The 13,445-nt window shown below is 37.8% G+C and overlaps 1 pseudogene; it reads right to left on the bottom strand.

Annotated features, from left to right (window-relative positions):
• Positions 1-3,199: 3,199 nt before the first annotated feature.
• LOC123609948 lies at positions 3,200-13,148 on the bottom strand (annotated as a pseudogene).
• Positions 13,149-13,445: the final 297 nt, after the last annotated feature.

The following is a 13,445-nucleotide window of genomic DNA, read 5'->3' as shown; positions in this document are numbered from 1 at the left end:
ATTCAAAGAAAGGGAGCAGTTTTAGAAAATGGTGCTGCTATAATCTTCCCCAAACACTTGGTCCAGGGACCATGTATGGAAGCCTAGTAGAATATATTATTTAGGTACACAATGATTTCTGGTCGTTATGAAGATCGTGTCAGATCTAGTTTGTCAGCTGTCAGAAGAAACTACCACACAAAAGGTATCTCCAGGAACTTGTGTTGTTCATAAATTTCTAAAAGTATGTTTCTATTTATTTATCTCTTGGATATTAATATGATTATGCATTCCCCAGAGGTCTGGCTTCATAAAGACAAAGGTGCTCCAGAGCTGGTTTAGCAGAGGATCGGAGAAACTTATTAGTTGTCTCTCGTGGCATAGCAGTAAGGCTGAAGAAAACATAGTTATCCAACTTTCTTCTTCATGGCATGCATAGGAAGAGCCCAAGAGGAGACGGATGGTACATTACTGATAGAGTGTCATATAAAAGTGTATGTATAATGTCTATGCACTAACTGCGGAAGAGAGGGGAGATAGACTCCCATATTGAACAATCTGTTTCTTTATCACACACTAGGAGTCTAGAGGAATGTGTAAAACAATCCTCAGATTCAGGTTTGAAGCATACTTTCAACATCAATATATTTCACAAAGGATAGAGTATCTGAAGTGCTTTTCTACTCTGTACAAACCATGCCCGGTCCCAAAGGGTTTGTGACTTTGGGTCTTAAGGCTACTCAACATGGACGCTATCACTGTAATTATTACAGAATCAGAGAACCTCCTCTCTGGATCCACTGGCCATAATTCCATATGTCCTTGATTCTTCTGCTTCCTTTGCATGCCTCTTCCCCTCAGCCTGCCCTGGTACAGACTGTCACGTGTTCCATTTTATCCATTTCCAAGGACCTAGAGTTATGAGTGGAGCAGTGGGGGAGCAAGTAGGGACCAAAAAGGACCTCTTTCTAGTAAAATTCCTGAGGGCTGTTATGCTAAAATTATCTCTGCCTCTATCTCTGATTTAAATTGTATTTCCTAAGGCTAACTTTTTATCCCAGATTAGTCCTACACTTGTTCCTAGAAAAAAAGTTAGGTGTAAGAAAAATGGACGACAGCCTGTTGCAAAAGCCCTAATTGCAGGCTCTGGGAATGAGAACCACAATTTAGCTGATAGACTGGTCTCTTTTTTTTTTTTTTTTTTTTTTTTTTTTTTCAACGTTTATTTATTTTTGGGACAGAGAGAGACAGAGCATGAACGGGGGAGGGGCAGAGAGAGAGGGCGACACAGAATCAGAAACAGGCTCCAGGCTCTGAGCCATCAGCCCAGAGCCTGATGCGGGGCTCGAACTCCCGGACCGCGAGATCGTGACCTGGCTGAAGTCGGACGCTTAACCGACTGCGCCACCCAGGCGCCCCTAGACTGGTCTCTTTATTGTACACAAGGAAGAATCTTTCACATCTTGGTAGAAGACAGAGTTAGAAAGGATTCCAGGAACTTAATGTGGAAGAAAAGACCAAGGTGAGAATAGGGTGGGATAGAAATGTTTGTGCCTGCAGGAATTACGGCAGATGTTTACAAAAGTATAGTTTCCAAGTTTTCCTGAAGGTGGAAGCCCTGTGGGCTTCCAATAGGAAACATAGTATTGAGGAAAATGTGGGAAATGGATGTGGAAAACAAGGCAGTTATGTGATGTTTCCCATTCAAAGAGCCACAGGGGATCTTTCATTAGTATCAGGACCCTCACCTAAAGGCACCCACCAGGAAAGTCTACTCATTTGGGATGGTCTTACACAGAGGTGACACCAACACCACACTGCATGTAAGATGTGCATTAAGATGCATTAAGATGTAATAGAACACATCCTCTCCCTGCCCCAACTCCCTGCTTCAAATAATCCTACAGACACTCTGGGGAAAGAAGCCTATGTGGTTTCTATCATAAACCCAACTCAGCTAAAGCCCCAGGTCTCATCAGTATCGTCAATAGACCCAATCAATCTTTCCTTTCAAATATTGGTCTTCACGGGGAGGAGTCAGAGGCAGTTGTGTTTCTAAATCTTAAGCTCAGGTAAGAGACATGGCCAGGCACAGCTGACCCAGGCAAGGACAATTCCTTTGTAACAGAGTGTGGAGGAAAACCCCAACAGTATGGTAGACATGACCAGACACTCCTGAGACCTTGAATACACCTGCTTAGCTCCTACACAGCCACAGCTGAACTGACTTCTCTCTAGTGTTCCTAAATAATTTCAGAACTGTTCCTGGTCACTGCCAAGAGCAGGCTAAATCATGTCTTGCCATGAAGTATTCATAAATAATGGTGCTCACTTCATTTTAGTGTGTAAGGATATGGACCATTCCCAGAGGATGATCATGAATCTTACATCTTGCTTGGATACAGAAAAGCTCTCCAGTGTATTTTCCCCAATCAGAAGAATATGACCAAATGCCACTCTTTTGGGCTTTTGAAGATGTTGAGCCCTGACTGAGTGTGTATGTATGAATATTGATTTCTGATAAATCTCAGATGATTTGTTGGTCACCTCCAAATTTCTGTTCAAGGAGGTAACAGGGTAGAAATGAAGATATTACAGGAGTGCTGCTTTTTATATCTCAAGGAAATACTTTTAAAATTTTTATTAAGATGGTACATTTTTAGGGGCACCTGGTGGCTCGGTCAGTTGATGTCCAACTTTTGATTTTGGCTCAAGTCATGATCCTGGGGTCAAGGGATGGAGTCCTACATCAGATTCAGCATTGAGCGTGGAGCCTGCATAAGATTCTTTCTTTCTCTTTCTCTGTCTGTCTCTCTCTGTTTCTCTCTCCCTCTACCCTTCTTCTCCACTCACGCTCTCTCTCTCTCTAAAAAAAAGATGGTACATTTTTAAGCAACCACAAGGATACCAGGTGATTCTGCAATATTACAGATTTATTTAATAAAAGACATTATCATCCACACATTATATCAAGTCAAAAACATATCGGTCATACATGTATATATTTTCTATTTTAAGGCCCCCTCCTTTTTCTTACTTAGGAAATATTTAATTGTATAAAACTTACATTTGTTGTGTATAGGGGCATGGCTAAACAATCTTTTGTTAATCCATTTTCTTTGAGAGTTTCTGTGAAAAGTAAAGATTTACTTCCCAATAGGTCCTTAGAAAATATAACTTTCTATATAGTTGTGTAACTATGTGTTGTGTTGTGTTGATATTAAGTGTCTTGGGACATTAGGTATGCAACTGAAAACAGATCAGAAAAGCTAGGGTGAAGACCACTTCCAAAGAGAAATCTCCATGAACTTGGCATTTTCCACCACAAGATAGATGCTGTAGGGTCATCACACTGTAAACGTGGTTTATGTGAAGCCATTCACTAAGATACTGAAGAATTAATGCATCTAGGATATTGTCTTCTTCTGAAACAAATTTCAACAGAACCGCATCTGGGATTTCTTTAAAACAACCTTCAGTATAGAGTATTTTTGTGATACTTCCTCCAGGAATATAGATACAAAACTCAAAATCATCTATTTCAGGAATGCATGGGCTTTTTTCCATTTCTTCCCAGTTAAGGGTCTCTATTTTATTTTTAACAGTTTTTTTGCACCAAAGATGTAAGCAGGTATCAGAAGGGAGTCTTGCCAATGTGAAATGTAGATCATTACAGTGATATGAATGACTGCTTGAAAGAACAATAACTTTGGCACAGTTACTACTTTTCACCCAGGAAAGCAGCTTTTTCACAGAATGGCTTTGATTTGTACTTAATAAAAATGGATCTTAACTGAAGAGCCACCAGCTTTTTTGAAGGCAATGAATATACTTCAGCATCTGTACTGAGTTCTATTGAATTTACTTCTGCAGTTGCATATGGACAGTTTCCAACCATCTGCCCAAGAGCAGTGGTGTAGAAGTAACCAATCTTACACATATACAGCATAGAAATAATCCAATCTATTACAAGCTGGCCAACATTTCCAACAGGCACTGCTGGCATTAGGATGGTGAAACCCCCCGGGGTCAGAGACCGATTCTCTACAGCAAAACATGGTCGCACTGAAGTGAGTGGAAGGGCTGATGGGGAGAAAGAGGGCGGCTCTGTCCCAAAGCCCCAGAACTTTAAAGCCTCTTGACAAAAAAAAACTCAACTTTCCTTGGACAAAAATGAGATTGATATTCAAAATGTTTCAACTTTTAAATGTTGCCACTCAATCAGTTGCATTCATTAGCTCTTAGTTTACCTGTGCCGGCATTTAATACAGAAATTGATAATTAGACTACTTTGAACAAGCTAGTAGCACCTCTTTTTCACCTGTGGCAGGATAAAATTATATGTCCACATATCATAAAGTATCATTATCTCAAGGAGAAAGAACATTACGTACAAGACATTGGCTTTCTCATGTTTTCTTTTTCTCCCTACTAACAATATCAAGATTTGAAAGACCTCATCAAATAACTGGAAATGTATGAATATTAGATAGATTCCAGGCTTCTGGAGCATGGAGCTAGATGTAAAAGCTCTGGGAAAATGTCTATGGCTCCAGGGACAAATTTATTGATCACATATGTTATGAAATATTATTTCTGCAATATAAATGTAAGTTGCTACTAAAAATCATCCTATGGTGTTGAGCTAGATATAATGTTTAAAGATACTCAAATCATGGGAATGCAAGCTGGTGCAGCCACTCTGGAAAACAGTATGGAGGTTCCTCAAAAAACTAAAAATAGAACTAACCTATGACCCAGCAATTGCACTACTAGGCATTTATCCAAGGGATACAGGTGTGCTGTTTTGAAGGGACACATGCATCCCCATGTTTATAGCAGCACTATCAACAATAGCCAAAGTATGGAAAGAGCCCAAATGCCCATTGATGGATGAATAGATAAAGAAGATGTGGTATATATATATACAATGGAGTATTACTCAGCAATCAAAAAGAATGAAATCTTGCCGTTTGCAACTACATGGATGGAACTGGAGAGTATTATGCTAAGTGAAATTAGTCAGTCAGAGAAAGACAAAAATCATATGACTTCCCTCATATGAGGACTTTAAGAGACAAAACAGATGAACATAAGGGAAGGGAAACAAAAATAATATAAAAACAGGGAGGGGGACAAAACAGAAGAGACTCACAAATATGGAGAACAAACTGAGCGTTACTGGAGGGGTTGTGGGAGGGCAGGTGGGCTAAATGGGTAAGGGGCACTAAGGAATCTACTCCTGAAATCATTGTTGCACTATATGCTAACTAATTTGGATGTAAATTAAAAAAAATAAAAAATAAAATAAATAAATAAAAATACTCAAATCAAACATTTTTTATACGAAGCTGTCTGATATCACATTAAAATTGTGCTGCACTGTGTAGAAATGATAAACGCTATTATCCTGCTGTTAGAAATCACACAATTACAAAAGAGAACAGTAGGGCCGCATGGTAGCAAAATGTTTGGTGGGACCAGAGTGGACAGGTGGATTCAGAACCAGGTTGACTGGCCAGCTCTGTGCCCTCTGGCTCCCTCTCTCTTAATCTAGCTGCATGCAAACTGCAGGGCAGTTCTAGTGTGCTGTGGGATATGTGGGCACATCCTCGGGAAGGGCACCAACCACTTATCTTCTTTTTACTTTATCCTTAGTAGCAACTATTTATTTCCCAGAAAGAAGGCTCACAGACCAACAAAACTGTTGCAGACCTTGAAATCTGGCTCATTTTATACTGCATCTGAGAATAGAATGCCTATTTTCTGCAAGAGAACGTGTACCAGTGTTTGTTAAATTTTAAAGTTATTATCAACATCAGCACTGAAAACCTGGTTTTTTGAATATTAATTGGAATGACCCTTTAAATGTGGGCTATTTTCTTACCGGTCCCATAAAATATGTAAATTTGTAATTATAAACATATTGCCAATTTATGAGGCCTGTTTAAAGATTGCATGAAGCAAAATAAAACATCCTTAGTTATTACATAGGGTGAAATATGTGCAATGATAAAATTCTCTTGATTATTACTAGATGGCACAATATAACCTTAATATAATATATTCTCTCTCTTTTTTTCTGTTCACTGTTTTAGATTCTGTACAAATGGCATCTTAATGATTTCAAGTCAAATCATAATTAATATTTATTTAATCACTTCCATAAACACTGGTCAAATAGTGTCCTATTAGCTGAGTGGCCTTAGACAAGTCACTTACCCTCCCTGTCCTCAGTTTTCTCATCTGTGAAATGCAAATAATTAGTGTACCTACCTAGTTCAGAAGAGTTGTTGCGATGTTTAGGTGAGCAAATAGATGTCAGCATTTAGAAAAGTGCTTGACACTTTGTAGGTTAGTTACTATTATTTTCCAGACACTCTACCAGATACTTATATATAAAATGTGAGTATATGTGTATATTTTCCACATTTTAACTTTCCCAAGATCGGAACCGAGACTTGAACTACTATCTGCATGACATTAACCTCCAGGTCCACAGCTTCTCAGTGTGCTGTGCTGGGGCTCTTTATGCATTCAGTCTCCATTCACATTTATTAAGTGCCTACCATGCACCAAAATGGTGATAGGTTCAGGGACGTCTTCAGTTCCTATGGAGAGAGGCCGGTTCTGTCTGCGAGGAAAATGGGTGGAAGAGGATAACTCTTAGGCAGGACACTATGAGTAGCTGCACATTCCTCCAACAATAGTTGTTTGTTTGTTTGTTTGTTTGTTTTTACTATGGACACTGCCTTTAATCAAAGAAATGCATGGATCCCTAGTATGGAATCTCAAAAAGCCAAACATATAGGACATCAATTTTAGAGAAAGAGTAAGGCCTTCTCATTTTCCTTGAAATGTCTCCACATACAGGCTGTAGTCACATGGTTCATCTGCCAGCACTTTATCGTCAACATTCTCCTCCTTGATAGAGCTGCCTCCCTTTCCAATTAGGCCACATGGTTTGAATGGGAGTGGTTATGTTATTTCAGATCCGATCCCCAAGCCCCCCCACTTCCTGTGATATTAACTCATTCAGGATTGGGCTCCAGCCTCAGGCTGGGTCAGTCATAGCATGGTGGCCTCTTTGCCTTGGCTGAATACACCAAGGGTAGGCCCATGACCTAAAAAGAGTAACTCAGTGCCCTTCCTTGGGCTTTTTTTCAAATTAGAATTAGGAAAAGCCAGCCAGCACCTCCTGGGAGAAGGGGCAGCAACAGCAAGCAGAGCAAGAAGCCAGAGTCTCTAATTGGAAACAAAAAATGAAACTGAAAAACAGAGAAGAAATAAGAGGCTAGGACAGGGAGTCCTGGCAGTGTTCCTGTCCCAAGAATTGATTAACAACATTTCTTTAATCACATTTGACAACAAGGTGTCCCTCCACGAAGCTCGCTTTTTGCCCCGGCTTGTTTGATTTGGAATTTTGTCACTTTAACCAAAGGAATCCTTCCTTACTAGTCCAGATGGTCACTCTTTCTGTCCTAAGCGTAGCCAAGAAGTTTAAGTTGTTACCCCATAATCTGTTCGGGTTTAATCCTCACAGTATGTGGGTGTAATAGCAAAAGACAACCCAGAAGATAAAACAAGGGCTTAATATGGTCAAAGCTTATGGTTTGTTAGGACGAGTTTGATGGTTGAAGGGATACACGACCTCCAGAAATGCCAAGCACTCTACAAATGGGTGTGTCATTTCAGTCCTAAGCCTGCAAGGCTAAGCACTCCAAACATTCTGCCACCTGTAATTTCATTAGTTTTAGACATTAGGTGAGTGGTATGACTTCACTTTATTAATTTATAAAGGTCCTGATTCAATCCCTGAACACCAATTAATTAAACATAACATTTCCCAGATATGTACACTCAGAAATTCAAGACTAAAGGGATTTCAGGACCCTTGGTTCTAGTGTGAAATCCTAGAGCAATAACCCAATTCAGAAGATCTCTTCCTGTGGTTCTCCCTTTCTCCCTCCTTCTTTTGTCTCAATGGACATAATGTAGGATCTTGAGATTTCACTGTACCAATGTGTTACCTATCAAAGCAGAATCCTAAAATGGGGACATGACTGGGGCATAGGGCCAGACAGAAACTGGGGACTCATTTATTAGTTTTATGCCTCCTTTAGAAACAGAAGAAACATACCCTAAGTATGTTCCAAAGCTAATTTGGAACAGTATGGAATCATTCCTTTACTAATCAGTATTTAGATCAAATTACAGCTACTTGATATGTGTAGGAACAATATAGAACATAAAAAATAAAAACATGGTTTGGAAAGGACAGTTTTTTATTACTGAAAAATTTTCTATTCATTCACCTATTGTGGGGGTTATTGCAGGTCTGCAGGTTTCCCCTGGTGTCCCCAATCCAAGAATATCACAACCCTGCTTACCCTGGAGACATGACCCTCCCCCCACCCCACCCCCAAACAGCAGTGTCACTTAATGCAAAAAAGCTTGACTTCCCAACTTCTCCCTCTGTGGGAATGGCCCCAATGCTTTCTACTTCTCAAAAGATCACAGTATTAAGAGTGTCTATGAAATGCTACGTTCCTCCACCCATGTTAATTCAGCCAATTTACTTTTTGTCACATTTAGTTTTACTACTTTTTCTTTATTTTCATAACTGTTTTCCTAAACTACGTCCCAGTGATCAGATTGGATAGCAGCAGTTCCTGGCTTATTCTGATTTTGTCTTCCTGAAATTTTATGCTCTTTAACTGTCAGGTAATTTCTACCCTTTCCTCCAAGTAGCCATAGTATATGCCTGTGGCTTTCATATTAAAACAAAACTCTGTTTTGGCACTTGAAACCTCCACCAATTCCTTCTTATTTTTTAAACCATTATTTTTTTTCATTTATTCATCCAAATCAGACTACATTTGAGTGCTTACTAAAACTGCTCTCCTGGGTCCCAGGGATGCAGCAGTATAGAAAATAAAGCTCTACTATCATGGAGCTCCCACACCAGCATAGAAAGGCAGACAAGAAACAAAGAAACTAATACAACATTTGATGGGTGGAGATGAGTGATAGGAAGAAAAAAATTAAGCAGGATAAAAAAAAATAGAGATTGTTGAGTGGGCATAAATTTATACAAAGAAGTCTGAGACTATTCTAACATTGAAAAAAGACCAGCAGGAAGTGTAGAGGTGAAGCAGGCAGTGATTTGGGGGAAGAACGTTCTTTACAGAAGGGAAACAATGCTCCAAAAATCATAAGTCATGGGTGTGTTTGTAGCGTCTGAGGAAGAGCAAGGAGGCAGGTATGAAAGGGGAGAGTGGAAGGAGAGCTGAGCAGAGGGAGTGAGGAATCCAGATCCTGCTGGCTGGGCTGTGTGAGCCACATGTGGGTTTTGCTCTGGGAGAGGCAGCAAGCAATTTTAAGCTTGAGCAGAGGAGAAACATGATCTGACTTATAATGGAAAAGATCCCTCCAGTCATGATGTGGACATTACTTACATCAGAAAGAGAGCAAAGGTAATAAGCGTTTCTATTTGCCGCAGTCAGAGGGTGGATTTAGTGTGTGGATGAGGCCCTAGGAAACCTGCACACGCAAACTTCCGCATAGCCCTGGAAGCTACCGGAAGTCACCGCCTCCCGACCAGAGTAGTGTCTCTCCTAGAAGAGAGTAACAGGGACAAACTTGACCCTTAAGCAATCATTATCAAGTGAGGATCAAAGGAGGGGAAACTTAATGTGTAATTGCTATAAAATTGTAGTAAGTGAAAACACACACACAAAAACACACACACATATTCTGCCAGTTCCGTTTAATGAGTTTTAAAAATTTTAGCTGACTGTCGGTATTTAATTTTAAAATGTTCTGGATTTTGGTCATAAATCAGCAAGACATATTGCTCTAAATTTCATGAAATTGGGTTACATAGGATAAAAACAAAAGAGGCATATAAATTTAATGTCTGTTTATTGATTCACAGTGATTTATGATTCCTTAATATAATTTTCTTTACAGCCAAAATATTTTAAGTATTGATAAATTTACAAATCAAGAATTATTAATTGAGCACAATCATCATAGCATTAATTTAAATTATTTTATTTATTTTATTTTTTTTTAATGTTGATTTATTTTTGAGACAGAGGGAGACAGAGCGCAAGTGGGGGAGTGGCAGAGAGAGAGGGAGACACAGAATCTGAAACAGGCTCTAGGCTCTGAGCTGTCAGCACAAAGCCTGACACGGGGCTCAAACTCACAGACCGTGAGATCATGACCTGAGCCGAAGTCGGACGCTTAACCAACTGAGCTACCCAAGTGCCCTGCATTAATTTAAATTTAAAGTTAGAATTCATAGATAAAATCTTAACAAAGGAGCACAAATCAAAAATATCAGAAATAAGAAAACTGTATGGTTATGATCACATTAAAATTTTGAAATTACTGTTTCTCAACAAATTAGAATTGTTCATTTTTAGTTCATTAATTAAATATTAGGAATATATCGAAATTTTGGATTAAAGATTTCAAGAATTATTTCCAAAAGCTCTAGAACTTCCTTTCTTGCATCCTGTGTCTTCATTAAAAATTTCCATCCAGTCAATGACAATAAACCTGGAAAATATATAAAATTATCACATGTAAATTTAAGTTTATCCCCAATTATTGAAATGTTTATTTTAAGGAAAATTCTATGTATTTTTGCATATAAAAATTATATGCTCATTATATGATAATCACACACATGAAGTTTTCAAATTTATAATTTATTGACCAACTCTTCATAGAAAAATCAATAAGAAATGTAAATAATCAGAAAACTAGGAAAAGTACACAAACATGTTAAAAGAGTTGAACTTTGCAACAGTGAAGTAGCATTTTCTACATAACAAGCTAACATAAGTTATAGAAATTGCTATAAGACAATGGGTTAGAGAAAACAAGAAATGTTATTCAGTTTTGTGACAAAAATGTAAACTCCTGAAAATTATTTTAAGTGCCACTGAACAATATATGACTCATTGATTTTAGTTCATTTTCTCTCTACAAATTTATTGGTAAAATCATAAATTATACCAAGAAAAATATACGTATCATGCCATTGTTGCATTATTGTCAATAGCTTATAACAGAAAATAAAGCCTAGAATTATAGTTAATTAATTAAATGAAACATTACATATCCTTTAAACAGAATGTTTGGATCAATATGTCCTGATATCAAAAGAGCTTCAAGAAAATTTTTTAGTAAAAAAATATAGTGCAGGGGCACCCGGGTGGCTCATTTAGTTAAGCTTCCGACCCTTGATTTTGGCTCAGGTCATAATCTCAGGGCTCTTGAGTTCGAACCCCTCATGGGGCTCTGTGCAGACAGCGAGGGGCCTGCTTGGAATTCTCTCTCTCTCTCTCTCTCTCTCTCTCCACCCCCCCTTTTGCTGCCTTTCCCACTCTCTCTCTCTCTTAAAAAACTTAAAAAAAAAAAAGGGTAGGGCAGAGCAGTTTGATTTCATTTGTGCAAACAACACAAGTTTTATTTATTCATATTGTTTTATATATAAATGAATTCCAGAAATTTGCACCACCTCTGAAAATTGGGCAAAGGGCCAAGAGATATAAATGAAGTGGTGAACAAGGTGACTTTTATTTTTATTTAATGTGTTGATACACTTAGACTTTTTAAGTTTAAATATATTTACACACTTTAAAATAAATTAGTAAAAGTCACAGCAATTAAAATGCTTTTTAAATAGAGAAAAAATAAGTTAGCATTTTAAAAACAATTTTTGAAGAGAAGAAATATTTCAAGTTATATCTGTTAACATATGAGAGGTAGTGGTTTGAAAGTGTCCCGAGTACTTGGTCCCAGGTCTACCTCTATTTTCTTCCTACACTCTTTGGGGATGGGAGGGAGGATAATGCTTAATTTCCATGAAGAGCTATTCTCAGAAACATCTTTTTCTCGTCTCCACGGAGATGGAGCATGTTACTTGATTGGTGGGTGAGAGCATTTGGTTCATGTTTCTCAGCTGGCTAGAGCTAACCTATTATAAAGTCTCAAGACCCAGGGATAGCTTTTTTCTTTTTTTTTTCTATTTAAACTAGCGAGGAAATTGGGCTACTTTAAAATCTTCAGATTTGATTAATATTGAGTCAGTCAACACACCCAACAAGAAAGCAAAGGGCTGACGCTAGATTTCAGACTTATCTAGAGTATAGATTTCAGTATATAGGAGGATGATGTGTTAAGGAGAAAGAGCACAGACTTTAAAATAATGTGCCAGAATGCAAATTTACTGTCTCATTTACCAGCTAGTGAATTATTTAAACTTACAAAACCTCTGTTTCTTTACTGGCAAAATATTGGCAATAACGTTTTTTGACACCACAGAAAAATGTTATTAAAATACAGATTCTGGTTACTTAAAAATGCATGGGAAAAGACAAAGATACAAAGGCATTATCATACAACTGGTTTCTAAACTCAATACTTTTGAAATACCAAACAATGATAATTACCCCCAAAAGTCAGCCTATTGAAACAGATTTTTAAGTTGGTCTATAAACTCTCTTCGGGGTTTGTTTACAAATGTTACTAGGTTTTTCCGTTTCATCTCAGATCAGAATTTGTTTTTTTGACATATTTACTTCTCTAAGTAAATAAATATTTACTTCTCAAAATATGTATTATTTCTTAGAGTTAATGTCAACAACTATGAGAAGCTTCTCTAAGTGAAGAATTCAACATGATTGCGGCTTTGGAAATAGTTACCACTTTGGCTTACCTACACCAAGACCCATATGGGGAACGGCAAATATTAATAGGAAAAATACAGGGGTTGAAAGCAGCAAGGACTAAGAAAAGATGTTTTCTTTTACTGGGGACCTGCTGTAAAAGACTCCAATTATTTACTTTGGTGCTGTTTCTGAAGAAATGGTTTCTGCCAGACCACAGTCTGCTACATAGTTGTTCATTTTATTTCCTTTTCTAAAAAATGGCAGATTTTAACAAGTCAATTGATCAACCAAATAAGCAGAGGCCTTTAAATTACCATATACTTTAACTGAATAAAATAAATTGTTTTCCTAACTGGTTTAGCAACCTTGTGTCTGGAAAGGCAACAAAACCCACTTTGCTCCAAAATTAGAAGGTGGATTCGGAGGCTGTTCATAAGATGCCTGGTGTCTTCTAATGCCAGTCACGGAAGTGATCTTCATGAACTCGGTAACTTAATAAATGTAAAAATGACCTCCTCTATCAATACAATGTTGAGCCAGCAAAACCAACAAAGGTAGGGATTGCATAGAACAAGGGAATACATTTCCTCTTAGATAATAAAAGGGGAATATGTATGATAATAAAATCAATCTATAATAAACTTGTAAAGGGATGATTCTGGTTTACATGTAAGTTTACCTAAATTGCCCATGTGTAAATGATTGGAAATTTTCTTCTTCTAACATAATCCCATTCATTATAAACTAAGTTGGTCTTAGTTTCTTATAAATCTCACA

The sequence above is a fragment of the Leopardus geoffroyi genome, chromosome B2 (genome assembly GCF_018350155.1).
Source record: "Leopardus geoffroyi isolate Oge1 chromosome B2, O.geoffroyi_Oge1_pat1.0, whole genome shotgun sequence".
NCBI classification, from domain to species: Eukaryota; Metazoa; Chordata; class Mammalia; order Carnivora; family Felidae; genus Leopardus; species Leopardus geoffroyi.
The sequence above is the reverse complement of the archived record's forward strand: the minus strand, read 5'-3'. Positions and strand labels throughout refer to the sequence as shown.